The sequence below is a fragment of the Lathyrus oleraceus genome, chromosome 7, assembly GCF_024323335.1.
Source record: "Lathyrus oleraceus cultivar Zhongwan6 chromosome 7, CAAS_Psat_ZW6_1.0, whole genome shotgun sequence".
In the NCBI taxonomy this organism is placed as follows: domain Eukaryota; kingdom Viridiplantae; phylum Streptophyta; class Magnoliopsida; order Fabales; family Fabaceae; genus Lathyrus; species Lathyrus oleraceus.
The window spans coordinates 498,201,620-498,225,795 of NC_066585.1; positions in this window are offsets into that span (position 1 = coordinate 498,201,620).

The following is a 24,176-nucleotide window of genomic DNA, read 5'->3' on the forward strand; positions in this document are numbered from 1 at the left end:
CAGTTGGCCAATAGAAGCCTGAGTCGAGGACTTTTCTTGCAGTTCTTTGCGGGCCAAAATGTCCTCCGACTTGAGACGCATGAGAGAAATTTAAAATGGATTCAATCTCATAGTCGGGGACACATCTTCTAATAACTTGATCACTACCAAACTTTCAAAGATATGGATCATCCCAAACATAATATTTGGCATCACTTTTAAGTTTATGAATCTGTGATCTGGATGCACCTGTAGGAAAAACACCAGCAACAAGATAATTAACAATATCAGCAAACCAAGGTGTAATACCATGTAAAACTAAAAGCTGCTCATCAGGAAAGTCATCCTGAATAGGAAAAAGATCTTCATCTCTCTCTATCTTGCTCAAATGGTCAGCCACTAAGTTCTCAGCTCCACTTTTGTCTTTAATCTCTACATTAAACTCTTGGAGCAACAACATCCACCGAATCAATCTCGGTTTTGCATCCGGCTTCTTCAACAAATATTTTAAAGCTGCATGGTCAGTAAAAACAACAACCTTGGAACCTAACAAATAAGATCTGAATTTATCAAGAGCAAAAACAATAGCTAGAAGTTCTTTTTCAGTGGTAGTGTAATTTGACTGTGCAGAGTCTAAAGTCCTAGAAGCATAGTAAATAGCATGGGCAGCCTTGTTAACTCTTTGTGCAAGGACAACCCCAACAGCATAATTCGAAGCGTCACACATAAGCTCAAAAGGGAGGGTCCAGTCAGGCGGTTGGATTATGGGAGCGGAGGTCAATGCTTTCTTCAAGAAGTCAAACGCTTGTTTGCATTTGTCATCAAAGTGGAAAGTGACGTCATTCTTCAACAAGTTTGACAGCGGAAGAGCTATCTTGCTGAAATCTTTGATGAAACGCCTGTAAAAACCTGCATGACCAAGAAAAGAGCGAATCTCGCGAATGCAAGATGGGTAAGGTAGTGTAGAAATCACATCAATCTTAGCAGGGTCAACAGAAATTCCTTTTTCAGAAATTATGTGACCAAGAACAATTCCCTTCTCAACCATAAAATGACATTTTTCAAAATTTAAAACAAGGTTAGTTTTGATGCATCTTTCTAAAATCAAGCTTAAACTGCTCAAGCATGCATCAAAAGAAGAACCATAGACAGTGAAGTCGTCCATAAAGACTTCCATGCAATTTTCAATAAAATCAGAAAAAATACTAAGCATGCAACGCTGGAAAGTGCCAGGAGCATTGCAAAGACCAAAAGGCATTCGCCTATAAGCAAAAGTACCGAAAGGACAAGTAAAAGTGGTCTTCTCTTGATCTTCCGGTGCAATATGAATCTGAAAGTAACCTGAAAAGCCATCAAGAAAACAATAATGTGATTTACCAGCTAGCCGTTCAAGCATTTGGTCGATGAACGGTAAAGGAAAGTGATCCTTTCTAGTAGCCTGGTTTAGTCTCCTGTAATCGATACAAACTCTCCAGCTATTCTGCACTCTAGTGGGAACAAGTTCATTCTTTTCATTTTTGATAACTGTAAGTCCAGATTTCTTAGGTACAACCTGCATTGGGCTTACCCACTTACTGTCAGAGATAGGGTAAATGATACCTGCTTGCAAGAGTTTGGTTACCTCTTTCTTCACGACATCGAGAATCAAAGGATTAAGCCTCCTTTGGGGCTGCCTTACTGTTTTTGCACCATCCTCAAGTAAAATCCTGTGCATACACATGGAAGGACTAATTCCTGGAAGGTCGGCTAATGTCCACCCGATTGCCTTTTTGTGCTTCTTTAGAACCTGCAAAAGTTTGTTTTCTTGATCGAAATCAAGGTTAGAAGAAATAATAACAGGGAGTTTTTCATTACTCTCCAAGTAAGCGTATTTCAGGTTTTCAGGGAGCTCCTTTAGCTCTAAGGACAGGGGTTGCTCGATGGATGGGGCGCTTGGGGCAGCAGGAACATCAAGAGCATCAGCTACAAAAACAGATTCATCGGCGACAGCTTCACCTGTAGGAAATACGTCAGCCTGCAGGGCAGCATCAATCTCAGCACACACAACACAAAGGTTAGTGTCAGTACAATCAGAACATGAATAAACATCATCAAAACCAGATGAAAAATTAAGAGAAAATAAATCAGAAAAAGTGTCATCAACTAATTCAGAAATCAACTCAATGCGAAAAACAGAGTGTTCCTCCAAAGGATGTTTCATGGCATCAAAAATGTTAAATTTTGCGATAATGTCGCCAAACTCCATGGACATGCTTCCATCATCAACATCAATTTTAGTTTTTGCCGTTTTCATGAATGGTCTTCCTAAAATGATTGGAGCTTTGTTGGACCTTGTTTCTCCCTCCATGTTAAGAATGTAAAAATCTGCAGGAAAAATTAAATCGTTAACTTGAACAAGGACATCTTCGACTATGCCGGCAGGGCGGGTGTTACTCCTGTTCGCCAACTGAATGATTAAACCTGTAGGCTGCAAAGGACCAAGACAAAGGTTATTATAAATAGAAGTAGGCATAACATTAATCCTCACTCCTAAATCAAGCATGCAGTCATCGAATTTACTATTTCCGATGGTACAAGGGATAACAAAAGTTCCCGGGTCCTTGCACTTTTGTGGCAAGACCGGAATAGTGAGGGCTGAAACATTCCCTTCGCCCGTAAATTTTTCAGATGAAGGTTGGGGATGAATAAAGGAAGAAATATTCCTTCCCAAATTGACTCTCTCACTTCCCTTCATCCTCCTCTTGTTGGTGCACAAATCCTTCAGAAACTTAGCATACTTAGGAACCTGCTTAATCACATCAAGTAACGGGATGTTTACCGCAACTTTTCGGAAAACATCTAATATCTCTCTTTCTTTGTCTCCCTCCTCAATTCTCTTATTTTTCAGAACTCTATGTGGGAAGGGGACTGGTGGTACGTGCTCTTTTTCTTTAATTTTTTCAGTTTCGACCACAACAGAAGAAGGAGAAGGAGGTTCAGCAGACAGTTCAGAAGTAGGAAGTTCAGAAGTTACCTCAATGATTTTTTTATTTTTTTCAGGGGCTGATTCTGTAACTTTTCCGGATCTCAAAGAAATTGCATTCACATTAGCATTAGGACCATTTGGATTGATAACTGTTTGGGCTGGAAGTTGGTTCGACCCTTGGGCTTGCATGTTATTCATTTGAGTAGCAAGTTGTCCCATCTGCGTGTTCAAGTTCTGGATGCTAGCATCGGTCCTTTGTTGGAACTGAAGGTTGTTGACGGCCATTTGTTTAACAAGTTCCTCTAAAGAAGGTCCAGAAGGTGTAGGGGCAGCCGCTTGAGGTGGGTTAGGTTGTTGGCTCGTTTGTGAGTTTCCATATCGGAGGTTTGGATGGTTCCTCCAACTCGGGTGGTACTTATTAGTGGACAGGTCGGGAATGTTGTACCGGTTCTGGTTGTTACTTTGGTTGTAAAGGGCTGCAGCATAAGCTGGAGGTAATTCAGTAGGCTTATCATCTTGCAAAATAGGACATGTATCAGTAGGATGATCAGAAGAGGTACAAATGCCACATAACCTTGGTGGTGTTTGAAGTTGTTGGGTTGCTTGAGCTTTACCTACGACTATCATCTACTGCACTAAATCCTTCAGCTCATTCATTTTATTTTCGAAGGCTTTGTCGGAGTGAGAAATATGAGAGGATACGTGAATTTCGTTCACACCCTTTATTTGGACAGAATTATTTCTTGTTGTGAACTGTTGGGAATTTAGTGACATATTCTCAATTAGAGCCTTGGCAGCAGCCGGAGTTTTATCGACAAGTGCTCCACCACTAGCAGCATCAAGAATGTTCCTATCCATCGGTAACAACCCCTCATAAAAGTACTGGATGAGTAGCTGCTCGGTGATCTGGTGTTGAGGGCAGCTGGATACCAACTGTTTAAACCTCTCCCAATATTCGGTCAAAGACTCATTACCCTGTCTAATACCACATATCTCTTTTCTTATCGAGGCAGCTCTGGAGGCAGGAAAGTATCTCTCAAGGAACACTTTTTTCAGAGCATTCCAGTTTGCAATTGAATTTGGCTCGAGGGAATATATCCAATCCTTTGCTGCACCCTGCAATGAAAAAGGAAAAGCTCGAAGTTTGATATGATCTTCAGTGATCCCTTCAGGCTTCAGTGGCGTAGAACACCACTTGAAATTCTTTCAGATGTTTGTGAGGATCTTCACCTGCAAGACCACTAAACTTGGGCAACAAATGGATTAAACCTGATTTTAACTCAAAAGGAACAGCATCAGCAGCATACTCAATACACAAACCGTTGTAATTCACATCAGGTGCAGCTAACTGCCTTAATGTTCTATTATCAGCCATTTCAAGTGAGCTAGTGGAAACCTGGACTGCTCTACGTCGTGTGTGCAAAGTTCTCTCTACTTCAGGATCAAAAGCAACAAGTTCAGAACAAGATGACCTAGTTGCCAGGACTAATGCACAACAATGCAGCAACAATGTTCAAAATGCCAACAATGTCCCTAAAATTTAAAAAACAAGCACAAAGAAGGAAATCGATCAAAAAAACTTCAGAAAAATAAAACGACACCGAAATTGATCTAATGGCTTAAAAATAGAATTTTGAGAATTTTTTACGACTCGATGAAAACAGTAAATAAATCATAAAAAATAGAAAAATGATGAATTTGGGAATTTGAAAGCACACCTCCCGTAACTACTTTGTAGTTAGGGACAAACGTTTCTCTAATTTTTCTGCTTCAAATGCCCGGAACAGATTTTGATTCAGACGAAATTTTCAAAAAAAACAGAATTTTTTTATGTTTTGGACTCTAAAATGCGAATTGGACGAAACCGCGAGGAAACTAAGGTCTGGATTCGAGGAAACTAACACTATGACTCTAAAATTGATTAATAACGACAAGAATCCCCGACAACGGCGCCAATTTGATCCGCGGTCGCTCGCGGATCAAAAACGAGTGGTTTTTGTAAATATGTAATATAGCGACAATGACTCGAAATATCGTCTCTCAAGGATTCTTGTGGGAAAATCAATAACAGTAGTAAAATAAGGGGGGGGGTTTGGTTTAGGGTTCCGATAAAGAAAAAAAACACTTAAAATAATTGATTACTGAAATAAGTTGTTTTGAAATAAGCGATTAAAGTAACGGATCCACTGCCTCGGTTCTTACTAATCCCATCGACCGATGAAAATACAATTTCCCAAGCGGGACTTCTATCCTATTTGATGAAAAAATCAGTCAACAAGCATGGAAGATTTTATGAGAACATGTTCCTATTGCCGGATTAAGCATACGGTAAATGATAGAGCAAATTAACAGTTAAGCAGAGTTAATCTACGATTAAAATTAGGAACACAGATCACTCAAATTAAATCAAATACACTATATGATAATTGAATTAAGCAAACAACAATCACATGATATAATTGAAAGGAATAGAAATTAAATTGTAAATATCATAACAATCTCAAAGTTTGAAACCTGAGTACAGTGAATCCGTCCAAAGAGGATTAGTTCTCCATGAGTTTTCAAGCTTCAATAATATTTTTTTGCGTGAATAGTCCCCCGTGAACAGTACACACGTTCTCCTTAAAAAGATAAAAAGTGGATCCGGTTCAAAACCCACAACATGACCCAACACTAAAATAAAATTCTAATACTGCAACTTGAAACGAAATTCTGGAATTTTGAGCTCTGAATCTGACTTAGACTCCAACATGAAAGTCGTAGCTCTCTCTCTTAGCTTTCCGGCGATTTTTAGAACGCCTCAAACGGATTCCCGGAACTCCAGTTATGGTCGTTTTCACGCAGACTGCTAAAGCTGAAAAATAAGTGCGAAAATTAAATTAAACTAAAAATAAAATAAAATATGAAAACATAATAAAATATAAAAATAAACAAAATAAAATAAAGAAATACCGTAGGAGAATTATGCATAAATATGCACTTATCAATCATCAATACAAAAGACATCCAATACATACAACAATTCATTCAAAAACATCTTAATTCAAGTACAATGTGCATACATAAACTAGATGCACACACAAGCATGAGGTACCATGAAGTTCCATCAAAAGCCATTCCAAAACCCATAACAGATTCATATCATAACAAACCGTACAACACACATAATGTAATGAATTCACACATGCCATGACAATGCATCAAGTTCCATTCAAAACATGCCTTCAAACCAAGCATTCATCAAGATCCAAATCAAAATGCAGCATAACACTTACACTATCCAAATTAACACATACATTATCGAAGCCAAGCATAGTTCAAGAAGACCAAGAGCAATGTAAGTCAAAACAAACCAATGGAATGCATTCAACAAGATTATGCAATCTAGAACCATTATTCCTCATAATATACATACATAACATCCATGGTGTCACACTTCCATCAAATTCAGCATACATGACAGCCATACATACAAATAAGACCCTAACTCAAAGTCATCATTCATCATTCAACTGTCATAACAGTTTTGGTACACAACTTAACAAACTTCAAACTTGAAACAAATTCCTAATTGCATCCTAACTTCCAAATGACACGTGTCCACCTTCCCAACCACCAATTAACTCTCTATAATTCAGTTAGTTAACTGTTTAACTAACCCTGCCCATTTTCCTAATAATTACCCTAGTTGTTATCACATTTTCCCTCCAACCAACTTCAAACCCTAACAACCTACAACTAACAAACTAACACACTCCCTATTCAAATTTTACACTAAATCTTGGCCAAAATAAGCATATCCCTCCCAAATTTCTCACTCAACAAAACTAAAACCAAACTAACTTTTAAATTCATCCTCCACCATTGATAAAATCAAGCCTACTATCACTATCCAAAGGCTAGAATTGCATCTCACATAACTGCCTCAACCTCATTTCCCTCCAATTTTCCTCATACACTCATCTATATAAACCAAACATTCATCATCATCTTGATCCATCATTTTTTACCCTAACAAAGCTCTTTAAAATTCATTCCCTAACCTTCCCAGACCTCACTCAAAGCTCATCAATCCACCATCAATCAGTGCTTCAAGCTGGAGCTCTGAATCAATTAAGCTACAACCTCCATTACACCACCCTAATTCAGTTTCCTCATCATCTTTAACACCCACCTCTACAAGTCTCAATATATAATCCCTAATCTCTACACCTTCCCCACTCTTCTTCCTATCCTACTAACAACAATAACAATATTTCAACACCAATATCAAGTTCAAAGAAAGGGTAAGAAGGAGATTGAATTGAAAGCAAGGAATTAGGGAGGATACACGTACCTGAGCACTTGGCATTGTTTCTCTGGGTTTCTTTATTATATCTTCAAGCTCTTTGCAACATTCACCGGAGCAAACCTCTTCTTCATTGGATTAGAAGTTCTGAAAGACGTCATTATTATTGCTGCAATGTTATTTCTGCTTCTGAGTTGTTTCATTCATTAGAAGCTTCTGATGAGACTATATGTTGCTGCTGCAATATTCTCTCAATTCGTGCTTCTAGACGTGACTTTGATAACCAAACTTCTAAAGAATGGCAAGCTTCTGAAGTTATGTTATGAAGCTGAAGATTCTAAAGATCTCAAGCCAGACAATTGAAGTTATCAAGGTTCTGACTGAGGATTATGAAGACTCTGAAGATTCTGAAGATACTGAAGACCTCAAGCCAGATTACTGACGTTGTCAAGGTTCTGACCCAAGGTTTTGAAATTTCTGAATCTAACTCTCTACTTCTTCAATTTATGCTTCAATCATCTTTCATCAGAAGCCAATGAATTTGAAGATAAGATCAAAATGGGAATGTGATCAAATAGTACATGGTACAAATCGAACAACCTTTCCACTACCTGATTTCGTGGGCAAGGACAGTACTATACATTACACTTGTCACAAGATCTGTGGGCGAAAGGACAGTACGCAGTATCATTCCTTTCCCATCCAACAGTGGACAGTTGCTCAAAGGAGTTTTCTTTATTTTTCCCTCCAACGGTCACATGCTTATGCTATATAAGCATGCATTGGAGACTTGAAGAAAACACTTATTTCACAAGTATTTTGACAAGCTATTTTTCTTTGTGAAAAGCTATTATTCTTTGTATACAGTTTTCTTTAAGTGTTTGTTATTCATTTGTGTAGCATCTTGTAACACACTAAATATTCTTCAAACTATTTGTTTGAGTCCTTAAGGAGGTTATCCTTGAGAAGACAAAGAAAGTTGTTCTTTGGGAGTCCTTAAGGAGACTAAGGTTTAGTTGTATCCTTGAGAAGACAAAGAAGGTTATTATTTGTGTTTATTGTAATCTGTTGATTATAGTGTATTAAGTCCTTGTGTATAAGTCCAAAATAATATGTAGTGTAAAAAGATTTAGCCCTCACTTTTTCTATTTAAACCAAAACCTCATTCCCCTTTATTAATTTATTCCCTTAGTACCCTCAGCTTACACCCATATTCTATATTTTGCCCCTACTCCTCTTACTAACTTCTAATTTCTTTTATTTTAATTTCTAATAATTCAATTATCCACCAAATTATATTATTTCACTTATTTTTTTAAACCATATTATTTATATTTTAAATCTAAATTTCTTCCCAATAATATTATTCTTAATCATTCCTCTCCACTTAAATTAATTAAAATTAATCTAATTAATTTCTACCACTCCCTTAACTTTCTCCAATACCCACCAAAACACATATATTCACCAATTATCCAAATAAAAACATATAAATTAATTTAAGTAATTAAATAATCAAAGCTAAATTCAATTAAATAATATAATTAAATTAGGGGTATTACATTCGGTCTCTGCAATCAGAAAATCGCCTAGCTAAAGCATTAGACAGAGAAATTCTACGAGCCTGGAGTTTCAACGTTCATCCTCAAGCTACATCCGCGATGAATCTAACGACACAATGATGCGTCGATAGGAAAATAGGAAGCAGTGCGCTTAACACCTCGTCCAACCGAATTAGATGCCTTAAAGAAGAGAAGTGCACCCCGGAGCCCTAGGGAAGAACAACAACCAAAGACTCGGGAAGACGTTTGTCCATAACATAGTCAATAATTAAGGTCTATCTATCTAGTCCCCTAAGTTTCTCAATTTCTTAATTTTGGCCACTCAAATTTCAATTGTTTGGTTTTAACCCCTCAGATTTCCCCTTTTTTATTTTATAGTCCCCCAATGACATGTAGACTAAACTTCGCCTATGTATCATTAAAAAATTAAGTTAACACTGATGTGGCATAAAAAAATTACTGATGTGGCAAAAAAAAACTTTGTCAAAGCAAATGCAAGTGTTTTAGTAATATTTGATTACTTAAAAAATTAAAATAAAATAAACTTGTGATGATTTTTATAATATTTGATTACTAAAAAAATCTTATGGACTTGAATTGAAATGTTACGATAAAACAAAAAAGATAGACAACTAGTTAATTAAAACAACATACTCTTTGGCCAAAACAACAATAAGAAAGTCTAAGAAATTATGATAATAACAATTCAACATATGCCTTATGACCAAAATCAACAATAAAAAAGTCTAAAAATAAAGATAATGAGTAAGATTTACTTGTTGAAGTTTATGTGCCCATTGCATCTATGTTTTTCTTCCTCGTCCCCCTTTGTGTTGAAGTAGCTCATGGATGCTTAAAAGATTTGTGTGACTACATAAACAAACAAACAAAAAATTATCATACCTACAACTATAACAATTATCATAACATAACAACTATAAAAATCATCATAAAAAAATAGAAGATATAACAGAACAAACAAACAAAATAAATTAACATCCTCCCCCACCCACCCCCATTGGTATCATCTTGTTAGTTATTGTCTTTCTTATACAGGTTCTCTCATTTTGTCCAAAATTACTACAAGTCGTACATGTTATTTGTCCTCCTGTAGTTCTCTTCATTCTTTTAGTATTTGGCTCATCATTGAAATTTATTCTTGCTTTTTTGTCTCCCTAGAGCTCTTCTAACAAATGGAGATTGAAGTGGAAAACCTTCAGATCTTGACCATAATTTAGGTCCATTATTCGGCAAAATGATGTTGCTATAACAGTCTACAAAGGTAGCTTTTCTGCAAACTGAAAAACACAATTAGTAACATTCTATAATTTAAACATATTAAATAACACAATTATAAATCATACATGTATCAGTTTATTTATTTTTTAAAGTAATGAATATCACAAAAACTCTGCCTTTTGCATTGGCAATTTTTTTTCCACATCAGTGTTGACTTAATTTTTATAATGCCACGTAAGAAAGTTTATCTACGTGCCACTAGAGGACTATCAAATGCAAAAAAGGGAAAACTTGAGGGGCTAAAACCAAACTATTGAAACTTGAGGAGATAAAATCAAGCAATTGAGAAACTTATGGGGTCAAAACTACACACACACACACACACACACATGCATACACACACATATTCTCTTTCTTCCTCTATTGCACGCTTATTTGTATCTCTTTCTTTTAGAGTGCTCAAGACAAGGATAACAAAGATTTCTTGCATGATTGCATATCTGATATAGATTTAACACATTTTTGCGTCTCCGATACGGATTAAACATATTTCTTTCATAATTGCATATCCGATATAGACTTAACAAATTTTTGCGGTTCTAATACGGCTTAAACACATTCTTTGCATGATTGCGTGTTTGATACAACTTAATGCATTTATGCGATTCTGATAAGACTGAAATAAATTCCTTTCATGATTGTGTATATGATTAAGAGTTAACATTTTTTTGCAATTCATATATAGCTTAAATGCATTCCTTGCATAATTATGTATCTGATATAGATTTAAAGAATTTATATGATTCTGACACGACTTAAATGCATTGCCTCACATAACTTCTCATCTGAGGCATAATCTACATATTTCTACATAGCTGGAGTACCCCTTTTGGATCAAGCCAATCCAAGGGCGTAAGCAATGGATCCGTGAGACGTCCACCTCAATCTGAGCCAAGCCTCGGGGCAGGGATATGGATCATACCCTTGTCCGAAGAATGACCCTCTATGACGCGGAGCACAATACATATATACAACCATATCACATTGAATTCTCCGATCCCAGGCTTCGTCCTAGGAAATGTGGGCAACTTTCCAAATGCATTACACTAATAAATACACTACTGTCGCAAATGCTAAATACAACGAACAAGCATGGTCACCAAAAATTATAGCTAACATCGTTTAGCGCATCAAGTCACAAATTACAAAATCAAGAGGAACATTTGTCACTTTATTTCAATAAAATGCAATGGTCCTATCGTAAAGTGAGTTATCGAGTTCTCACACCCAAAACAGCTATCATGTCATGCTCAATGGATGTCGGAAGTCTGAGCAAAGCAAACAAACTTTTTTATGCATGATGAAAGAACAATCAAAGATGCTACATAATAATAACAACAAAATCGAGCTAAATGGGAATTTCTAAGCTAAACATTACCCAAATCATTGAGGTAAAATCATTTTCACAAAAATTAATAATTACTACATCTGGGGCATAAAAGCCTGGGAAGTTTTCCAGGAAACAAACTAATATAAAGGAAAAGAAAGATCAGGTTAAAGCATTTGGAGCCAAGGAACCATGATCAACCTCCTAGGTCACCTCGAGAGCATATTGAAACAGGTTCCGTACCTCGGGAAAAACTATGGCATTATGGGATGACTTCCTTGATTGTTCCACAACTCTATCACGGACCTCGAGCATAAACTGCATAGTTTGCTAAAGGGAACTACATAGTGCCTTCTTTATATGGGACACATCATCTTGAAAAGCTTTCAAGGTTCAGCATGAGCCTTGAACTCTTGAATAAGAGCTTTTTGGTGCCTTCCACTTTGTGAGTCTTATTCTCAACAATATCAGAGGCATTTTAATACCACTTATCTACCTCTTTTAATGAATCCTCCATCTTAATTACCTGAGCAGCCAAAGTGGAATGATAGTTGTGGATTTTTTCCTCCTCTTGCAAATATTTGGCAGTTTTAACCTTCTCTTGCAACACAACAACTTCTTCTTGGAGAGTATAGCACCTCAATTCCATAGTTTCATATTTCCCTTTCCAAGTATCCATCTCTTTGTTGGGATTATCTAGAGCCAATACGTCTCTCCAACCTGCAGAGACAATAGAGAATATAGAAGCCGCCTTGAACATATTATAAGTAACCTCAAAGAGACAAGACGGACTTGCTTTCACGAGATTGGCCTAGTGAGATAAAAATGCTTCACCTACTTCAAGGCACTCTCAAAAGAGTCATGAGCGATAAAGTAACTCATTTCCAATGATTTCACATATTCCAATGATTTTGCATATTCCTTTAACAATGCAAGGTTCTTGAGACGCATCTCACGAAGATCACCCTCAGCCTTCACCCGGCCTTCTTGAGACTCCTTCAAATACGTATCAAGCTCTTCTATCCTTTTGTAGGCAGGATCCAAGTACTTATTTGCTTCATCAAGAGTGTTGTGGGATAGTTCTCTCTACCAAATCAGTATAACTGGAATTATTTTCTGATCCAAACAATTTTTTGTAGAAGTTATAAATATTCAAATTAACTAAAACTTATATAATACGGGAAAGTTGTGACATGAAATATAAAATTATATAATATTAATTTGATTATATTAATGTATAATATTTAACATAGAAAGATTGAATATAATCTAAAATATAAAATTTAGTGAAATGTGACAACTCAATATGTTGATTTTTGGTGAAACAACATAAACATTAATCTAAACATTGTAATTATTCAGGAAAAAAAATGGGTTTATCAAGGTAGATGTTGGTAAACAATTTACAAATAAATAGAAGTTTACTATTCATGTCATATGCTCCAATGGATCCGCACGGAGGTTGGAAAATTGGGGTTCGGCGTTGTAATCAGGAGGTTAGATAATTGTTCTGATAGAAGATAGATATTTGTGACACTGAGATGCGAAAGAAGTGACAAGTACACAAAAACTATCTGGAAGTTGAAACAGGATGACACGAGTTCAAGGAGATGTGAGTGTTCGTTTAAGTTGTGTGGGTATCTTATGGTGAATAATACATGGACATTTAATGTGATTTATGGTATACGTAATCCTGACATGTATTACAATTTAGTTGGTCATCTCATTGCATATGGCCTTAATCCTAAAGAGAATGAACGTGTTTCTGACATGACATTAAACATGGTGCAGCCCAAAAATATACTTGCAACTTTGAAACTAAAAAGACCTCAAAATGTCTCATATATCAAGCAAGTATACAATATTCATACCCGAAACAACGAGACGATAAGAGATCCAACAGTTGAAATGAAACAATTATTGAAGCTTTTGGATGATAGCCATTATTTATCTAGGTGCATAGTGTGTGAGGATGGAGAAACTGTTTGAGATATATTTTAGAGTCATTATGATTCCATTAAGTTGTTCAACATATTTCCCAATGTTCTCATTATTGATTACATATAAAACCAACAAGTACAAGCTTCTACTTCTGGAAATTGTTGGTGTTACTTCTACGAAGATGATGTTTTTAGTTGGGTTTGCATTTTTTTAAAGTAAAAAAGAGGACAACGTTTATGGGCTTTAGAAATGTGTCGTACTATGTTGAAGGACCAAGAAAACATGCCAAATGTCATTGTCACTAATCATAATACAACACTGATGAATTTGATTATAAAGGTGTTTCCTACATCATATGCATTACTTTGTAGGTATCACATAACAAAAAATGTGAGAAATAGACTTAATGATGCGGTTGGGACCAAATAAATCAAAGGTGAAGATGGGAAAATGGTCAAAGTTGGTGTGATATTAGAAAGCATAATGGATGCCTAGAATGTTATAATAAATTCTTCTGTGGAAGAGTTATATGCCAAAGTTGTAATACATTTTAGGAGGGGGTGTGAGAAATATTTGGATTCCTTAAAATATGTTGAAAGTGAAATTCTAGACCAAGTGAAGGAGAATATTATTTGTGTTTGGATCGATCAAGTTAGACACTTTAGAAATACAATAACTAACAGAGTTGAATCTGCTCATGCTACATTGAAGAATTGGTTGGGAAGTAGTAACAGTGATTTATGTAGAGATTTGGACTTCATGAACCAAATGATCCATAACCAGCATAACGAGATACAAACATCATTTGATCGCAACATTACAGTCTTAGAACACAGATTCAGAGACAACAATATTTTTTCATAGTTGGTGGGAAATATATATCAATTTAGATTGAATTGTATTTATCACAAATCCAAACGACTAGATAAAGTAGTTTGAGATAGCTCAAAGTGTGGTTGTACACTTAGGAAGATATGCGGTCTTCCATATGTTTGTTTAATCTCAAAGATTATGAAACTTGATAGACTCATACGAATGGATGAGGTTTACACGCACTAGAAAAGACTTTGGTTTGATGATGATAGTGTGATGAAGGATGGTAAATTGAATATATTTATCATAAGTGATTCAAGAGAAATTTTTGAAAGTTGATGACAACATGAAACTACATATAAAGAGAAACTGAGGAAGATCCTCTATTCATAAACCACATATTTGAAACCACCATCGCAACTGGTAAAAATAAAGGTTGCTCCTAAGAAGGTCAAATCAACACAGAGTGACAATTCAACAATATGGTCTACATCCTATTTTGAACATGTTGACACACTTATTTTCGGACTCTCCAACTTCAAAATCTCAACAAAAGTGTTTTCAAAGGTGCTCTCGCATTAGCAAACCACTTTCTTCACCACCTTTACCAAAAATGATACACATTGAAGAGATGTCGGGTTTTAAGCACAAATACATTGAACGAATTATAGATGTTACAGTTGATATTAACTGCAGTTATCATGTTGTTTTAACTTTGCTCGGTAAAGGAGAGGAGAAACATACACTTTTTCGCCAACAACTCCTCAAAGAGTTGAAGGAGAAAAAGGAATCAAACACAACACCATACGGAAAAAAATAACATTTTTATGCAATTCAAGAATCTCTTATTCCTTGTGTTAAAGGTCTAGCAGCGAAGGAAAATGAATGTGCGTTCCTGAACTGGTTTTGTATGAATAGTGAGGGGTTAATCCAAAAATGTACTTCCGGACGCATCCCATTTTCTATATAAAAAAAACGCTAACAGGGGTTAATTTAGAACTTCATTTATGTATACAACCTGATTTTACTAAATGAAACAGGGTGAATCCAGAAGCATATCCTCTCATACATCATTGGGTTTCTAAGGTTTATATTGATCTAAAACTTGTATAAATATGGATGTTCCTCATTTTTGTAGAAAATTCACATACAGAATGTCTCAATATTCATATCTCGCTTTTGTCTACTTAAACGGAGAGATGACCCTTCTTGAATTTAGGTTCACATAGATCACTCGTCTTGTCGATCTGAAATCCACGATAGAGAATCTATTATGTTATCCAAAAAATCAAAGAGTTGTGAAGCTCTATTATCATTCTCTCTCGATTGACAATGAAGGGAGGATATAGTTCAACAAGTTTGAGTTGAAGGAGGATGGAGATTTAACTTTTATATGGAGTATATTTCACCATTACAAAACGAAAGGTCAGATCGTGGTGGATGCGATGGTTATGAGATCGACCGAAGATATTCTAAAAATTCTGAAGTCCTCACCCATCACTTGATAATGAAATATAATGTTAGATTTACGTTAACGATTATCTATGTAATGTTACATTTTTAATGTATGTCATAACAATTATTGATTTTAATTTATGTTGTTCTTCCCATTTTGCATCTATTTATGGTTTATCAAACACAATTGCTTCCGGAAATACAATTTTGAATATTTTATCATGTTTTAGTGCATCTGAAAATGCATTTCCATATTTCAGGGATATTTTTAATATTTTACCATATTGTATGAGCACCGATAAGGATGCACTAAGCAATGCCCTAAAAAACCCTTCAAATTCGGATTCTAATTTGAAGTCCAAAGTCTTATGTTTTATTGGGCTTTACAGACCATCTTATATGGACTTTCTAATTTTTACGAGAAAACTTTACCCCATACCCCAATAATCCTTCAACCCCTCCATTTTCTAAAATATTTCAATTATTCCCCTTTTTTATTTATTATTATTTCTTTTTGAAATTAGAAAATTTTGTATCCCTATATCAGTGTACTGGAGAATGTTACTTAAAGAATTATTAACGTAATTTTTCTTCACCGAATAACTTGCAATCAAGTATTTCAGTAGATTATGCATTCATCGAATAACTTACATAAAAAATATCTGGTATTTTTATATTTTACTGAATAACTTAGTTATAAGTTTTTCCGTAGTTTTCCTTTTATTCATCGGATAACTTGGTTATAAGTTTTTGGTTTAAAAAAATTACGCAATGACATAATAGACAGCGGTTTGAAAAGCGTTGCCAAAAGTGGACAGACCGCGTTTAAAACCATTTCTAAAATTGGAAAGATCACACACGCTATTAATAGATGGAAACTGATTTCTTTATTTTAGGTTACGGTTTTTCACTATTGCCTAAATTTATTTTTATTGTAATCATCGGATGACTTGACTTACCTATAACTTATCCAAAATGCAAAGTTTTTTATTTTTATTGTAATCATCGGATGACTTGACTTACCTATAACTTATCCAAAATGCAAAGTTTTTTTTGAAATATAATACAATCCAGATAACTTAGAAGAAAGTCTTCTGAAGAATAGACAACGGTCTTTCTATGGTGCATATAACTTATTCATAAGTCATTCGGAATGTAATTTTTTTAACTTTTTTTTTAAATATAATATAAGTCATTCGGAATGCAATTTTTTTAGTTTTTTTTCAGATATAATATAAGGGTATTTTACTCTAATTAAATGAATTGTAAGGGTGGGAGGGAGGTTAATTACTGGAGTATGGAATAAAATTTTCTTTTAACGACTCTAATCACCCATTAAAAAGACTCTTGATTTTTGAATTCAATTCTATTTAATTTGTCAAACTTCCATTGATCATATGGAGTGTATAGCTGGTATGAAGAGACAATTGTGCTAGTATTTCAAGTTTTGAACCATAGTTAAGTTATACAAAACCTTCAAAAACTTAAAACAATCAGGTGTCAAGATCTCTAAACGTAAGAAATATCCCAAGGTATGAACATGGTCGTGACATTTTATCATTCATCATATAACTTAACTTTAATCACTATGTTATTACAATGGTGATAGATTAGCTCGGTAAACAATATCTCGTTTACCTTCACTTATATGAGAAGTTCTTTCTTGAAGTGACGTATATAATTAACGAGAAAATCGTTCTCATTTGTTTATTGAGAAGATTAAGGCATGCTGCACATTGCAGACATCATCCTTCATTGCAAGAAAGGAAATGTAATGACTTTTTCCTGATGTTGGCATAGAACACAAATTAAGAACCACTCTGCAGCTTCCATCTAAACCTCACTACAAGTCCATTTTCCATCCTGGCTAGAAGCAAAAGAACCCTCTATCTTTGGATTCTAAGATCTGACGATTCTGCATTTTGAGTCATGAGGACTTCGTGCCAAACAGATCCAAGAGTTTACCAAGAATTTCCAGGTGAAATTAAAGCTGGACCTGAAAATATACATCGAAACAATTGTCATTTATCAAAGACACCACATATCTCTCTTTTTAAAGCAATCAGTAATGAAAAGAAAACAAAATTCTCAACTGATGTAGCGATAACTTATGATGATATGATAGTGCAGTGTGTTGAAACTTGAAAATAAATTATCACGTTTTAACTTTTTAAACCCCATGTTACTCACACAAATCGTTTACGACATGCATTTACAATCATGTTGGATAAACAACTTAATTAATCACTTGTATCATAAACATTTATTATATAAGTTCTGATGATTATTAATCTAAGTTCTAATGAGTTATTTTCATAAACTATCTTGGATGAGAATAAGCTGAAACAGCTATGGACATGTCATAAGTTGGTTCTGTAAATTCTCTCAAACAGTGCCAAAAACAACATAATGAAACTTGACACATAACATGCAAAGTTTTAATATAACTCATGGCCCGGCTATCGCAAAAACTAACTATAATGATAAACGATTTAAGATTGCATACCTGAATCAATTCTGTCTTCAGAATTCCCATAATCATCTTCAAGTACATAAAGAAGCTTCCTGTAAGTATGTTCACCTACGAGGATGCTTTATACCACAGACATCACCGGAGTAGAGAGCTCATTCCACAACCGAAGTTGAATCTTGACCGGGCAAGTTTTTTGCTAAGATGGAAGAATTCACCAATTTTGATGAGATTGAAAGAGAATCAAATAAGAAAAAGTCGAATGAAGAACCACTCATAGATATAGATTTAGGTGGTGACACACATTTTAAAGCATTTTAATTTTCATCTAATAATGTATTTAGGAGGTGACTCGTTTTTTGTACGTAATGTTGGATTGATATTAATGATGTAAAATGGATACATTTTGATACATTTTATTGTATATTTCATTTTTCTAAAGTTTTCTAAATTTGTGTGTTTCATAACCGGTTTTGTTTCCATAATTGATTCTGTATGAATAGTGAGAGACTAATCTGAAAATGTACTTCCGGATGCATCCCATTTTCTATTAAAAAAATGCTAAGAGGGGTTAATTTAGAACTTCATTTATGTATACACCCTGACTTTACTAAATCAAATAGGTTGAATCCGGAAGTATATCCTCTGATACATCATTGGGTTTCTAAGATTTATATTGATCTAAAACTTGTATAAATATGGATGTCTCTCATGTTGTTAGCAAATTCACACACAGAACGTCTCAATATTCATATCACGTTTTTGTCTACTTCAACGGAGAGAGAGACCTTCTTGAATTTAGGTTCACATAGATCACTTGTCTTGTCGATCTGAAATCCACAATAGAGAATCTATTATGTTATCCAAAAATTGAAGAGTTGTGAAGCTCTATTATCATTCTCCCTCGAATGACAATGAAGGAAAGATATAGTTCAACAAGTTTGAGTTAAACGAGGATGGAGATTTACCTTTTATGTGGAGTATATTTCACCATTACAAAACGAAAGGTTTGATTGTGGTGGATGTGATGGTTACAAGATCGAGCAAAGGTATTCTAAAAAATTTGAAGTCCTCAACCATCACTTGATGATGAAATATAATGTTAGATTTGCGTTAACGATTATCTATGTAATGTTATGTTTTTAATGTATGTCATAACAATTATTAATTTTAATTTATATTGTTCTTCTCATTTTGCATCTATTTATGGTTTATCAAGCACAATTATTTCCGAAAATACAGTTTTGAATATTTAATGATGTTTTAGTGCGTCTGAAAATGCATTTCTGTATTTTAGGGGCATTTATGATATTTTACCAAATTGCATGAGCACCGCTAAGGGTGCAATAAGAAATACCCTAAAAAAACCTTCAAAAATCGGATTCTAATTTGAAGTCCAAAGTCTTATGTTTTATTGGACTTTACAAACCATTTTATATGAACTTTCTAATTTGAACGAGAAAACTTTAACCCATACCCCAATAATCCCCCCACCCCTACATTTTCTAAAATATTTCAATTATACCCATTTTTTTATTTATTGTTATTTCTTTTTGAAATTAGAAAATTTTGTATCCCTATACTGAATGTTAATTAAAAAATTTCGGACGTAATTTTTCTTCATCGAATAACTTGCAATCAAGTATCCCAGTAGATTATGTGTTCATCGGATAATTTACATAAAAAAATATCTGGTATTATAATATTTTACCGAATAACTTAGTTATAAGTTTTTCCATAGTTTTCTTTTTGTTCATCAGATAACTTGATTATAAGTATTTGGTAAAAAAAAGTTACATTCCAATGACATAATAGACAGCAGTTTGAAAACCGTTGCCAAAAGTGGACATACCATGTTTAAAACCATTTCTAAAATTAAAAAGATCACACTTCTAAAATTAAAAAGATCATGAATAGATGGAAACAAATTTCTTTATTTTAGGTTACGATTTTTCACTATTGCCTAAATTTATTTTTATTGTAATCATCGGATAACTTACTTATAACTTATCCAGAATGCAAATTTTTTGGAATATAATATTGATCAGATAACTTAGAAAAAAGCTTTTTGAGGAATAGATAATGGTCTTTCTCTGGTACTTATAACTTGCCTATAAGTCATTTGGAATGCAATTTATAGGTAAGTATAAATTGGCTATCTAAACCCTAACTGGGGGCTTATACATTAAAGGTTTTTTTATGAAAGCATCATGATTGATTCAAAGACCATGGTTGAAGAAGTATGCTTCATGGAAACCCTAATCTAGGTGGATATGGTCTCATGCCCTTATGGGTGGCCTCCTAACCCTAATTGCACCTGATTACTCCTCTATGGGTTGATTCTCCTTGATCAAGGTCCATTCAATAGTATGTGGTGCATAGTCATTCATGTTAACCTATTACTCCTTATCTCATAAGCCCCAGGCCCCACCTATGCATCATATGTTGTTGTCCATTGGTTTGTGCCTAATTACATGTTGTGGTCTTTCATCTGGGTCACCTTTATACCTAGTATCTTGGTCATGCATTAGGTTTGGCCCATTGGATTCTTTTTAGGTCCTAATTTTCTGTATTTTTAGTACATGATAAGATCCTTGTGTCATTATAAGGTAATTCACTCAAGCCTTTGTATCTTATTCATCATTCATGTTAATCTTGGTATATCCAAGTCATACTAGATTATCAAGTCCTAAATTTTACTCCAATTCTTGTTCATGATTCATGTGTGTCCATGTCTTCATCATTCAATCCATGTAAAGCATATTGGGATTAATTCAAGTTAAATTCATTGATTCATTCAATCACATGAAAGAATACAAGAAATTGAAAATTTTGGCCAAGTGTTGACTTTGGTCAACAGTTGACTTTTTAGTCAACTTTGACCAAAGTCAACCCAGTTTACTTTTCACCCTAAAAACATTACATGACCAACCCTAGCTCCAACTTCATCTTCCATGGCCATCTTGACCTTGAGCTAATCATTTGAATTTCAAACCACCCTGCTTCTAACAAGACCTATGTTAACCATTCAAATACCAATCTGTCAATGCTCACCATCATCATTAATAGCCTATTGAAATATCAGCAAAAGAGACCAGTTTAGAACAAACATCAAGGACAAGACATGAGTGAACCCATGGGAATACTTTCCAAAACTATTAAGCATATGCCAAGCCACATACCAAGGAACAAAGTCAGACCACAACACCATCCAGCAGCAATGCAAGGGAGAATATAGAAGCAACCTTGAACATATTGTGAGTAAGCTCAAAGAGATAAGATGGACTTGCTTTCAAGAGATTGGCCTAGTGAGATAAAAATGCTCCACCTACTTCAAGGCACTCTCAAAAGAGTCGTGAGCGATAAAGTAACGTTTTTCCAATGATTTCACATATTCCAAAGATTTTGCATATTCCTTTGACAATGCGAGGTTTGTGAGACGCATCTCACGAAGACCGCCATCAGCCTTCTTCTGACCTTCTTGAGACTCCTTCAAATATGCATCAAGCTCTTCTTTCCTTTTCTAGGCAGGATACAAGTACTGATTTGCCTCATTAAGAGTGTTGTGGGATAGTTCCCTCCACCAAATCAGTATAACTGCAATTATTTTCTAAGCCAAACAATTTTTTGTAGAAGTTATACATATTCAAATTAACAAAAACTTATATAATACGGGAAAGTTGTGACATGAAATATAAAATTATAAAATACTAATTTGATTATATTAATATATAATATTTAACATATAAAGATTGAATATAATATAAAATATAAAATTTAGTGAAATGTGACAACTCAGTGTGTTGATTTTTAGTGAAACAACATAAACATTAATTTAAACATTGTAATTATTCAGAAAAAAATGGGTTTGTCAAGGTAGATGTTAGTAAACAATTTATAAATAAATAGGATTTTATTGTTTATGTCATATGCTCCAACAGATCCGCATGGAGGCTGGAAATTGAGGTTCGGCGTTGTAATCAGGAGGTTAGATAATTGTTAAAAGATAGACATTTGTGACACTAAGATGCGAAAGAAGTGACAAGTACATAAAACATATCCAGAAGTTGAAACAGGATGACACCAGTTCGAGGAGATGTGAGTGTTCGTTTAATTTGCATGGGTACCTTATGGTGAATAATACATGGATATTTAATGTGATTTATGGTATACATAATCCTTACATGTGTTACAATTTAGTTGGTCATCTCATTACACATCATCGTAATCCTAAAGAGAATGAATGTGTTTCTGACATGACATTAAACATGGTGTAGCCCAAAAATATACTTGCAACTTTGAAACGAAAAAGACCTCAAAATGTCTCAAATACCAAGCAAGTATACAATGTTCATACTCGAAACAACGAGACGATAAGAGATCCAACTGTTGAAATGAAACAATTGTTGAAGCTTTTATATGATAACCATTATTTATTTAGGTACATAGTGTGTGAGGATGGAGAAATTGTTTGAGATATATTTTAGAGTCATTATAATTCCATTAAGTTGTTCAACATATTTCCCAATGTGCTCATTATTGATTACATATAAGACCAACAAGTACAGGCTTCTACTTTTAGAAATTGTTGGTGTGACTTATAGGAAGATGGCGTTTTTAGTTAGGTTTGCATTTTTTAAAAGTAAAAAAAAAGGACAATGTTATATGGGCTTTAAAAATGTGTCAGACTATGTTAAAGGACCAAGAAAACATGTCAAATGTCATTGTCACCGATCATGATATTACACTGATGAAATTGATTGTAAAGGTGTTTCCTATATTATATGTACTGCTTTGTAGGTATCACATGACAAAAAAATGTGAGAAGTAGACTTAATGAAGAGGTTGGGACCAAAGAAATCAAGGGTGAAGATGGGAAAATGGTCAAAGCTGGTGTAATATTGGAAAGGATAATGGATGCCTAAAATGTTATAATAAATTCTTCTATGGAAGAGTTATATGCCAAATATGTAATACATTTTAGGAGGGGTATGAGAATATTCTAGATTCCTTAAAATATGTTGAAAGTTCAATTCTAGACCAGGTGAAGGAGAAGATTGTTTGTGTTTGGATCGATCAGGTTATACACTTTAGAAATACAACAACTAACAGAGTTGAATCTGCTCATGCTACATTGAAGAATTGGTTGGGAAATAGTAACAGTGATTAATGTAGAGATTGGAACGTCGTCAACCAAATGATCCATAACCAGCATAACGAGATACAAACATCATTTGGTCTCAACATTACAGTCTTAGAACACAGATTCAGAGACAACAATCTTTTTTCACAGTTGGTGGGTTATCTCAAGTTGGATTGAATTGTATTTATAACAAAGTCAAACGAGAAGATAAAGTACATTGATATAGCTCAAAGTATGGTTGTACACTTATGAAGTTATACGGTCTTCCATATGTTTGTTTAATTTGAAAGATTATGAAACTTGATAGACTCATACGAATGGATGAGGTTTACATGCACTATAAAAGACTCTAGTTTGATGATGATAGTATGATGAAGGATGGTAAATTGAATATATTTATCATAAGTGATTCAAGAGAATTTTTTGAAAGTTAATGACAACATGAAACTACATATACAGAGAAACTGAGGAAGATTGTCTATCCACAAACCACATATTTGAAACCACCCTCGCAACTGGTAAAAATAAAGGTTTCTCCTAAGAAGGCCAAACCAACACAAAGTGACAATTCAACAATGTGGTCTCTATCCTATTTTGAACATGTTGACACACTTTTTTTCGAAAATACAGTTTTAAATATTTTATGATGTTTTAGTACGTCTGAAAATACATTTCCGTATTTTAGGAGCATTTATGATAGTTTACTAGATTGCATGAGCACCGCTAAGGGTGCAATAGGAAATGCCCTAAAAAAAACCATTAAAAATCGGATTCTAATTTGAAGTCCAAAGTCTTATGTTTTATTGGGCTTTACAAACCATTTTATATGAACTTTCTAATTTTAACGAGAAAACTTTACCCCATACCCCAATAATCCCTTAACCCCTACATTTTCTAAAATATTTCAATTATGCCCATTTTTTTATTTATTATT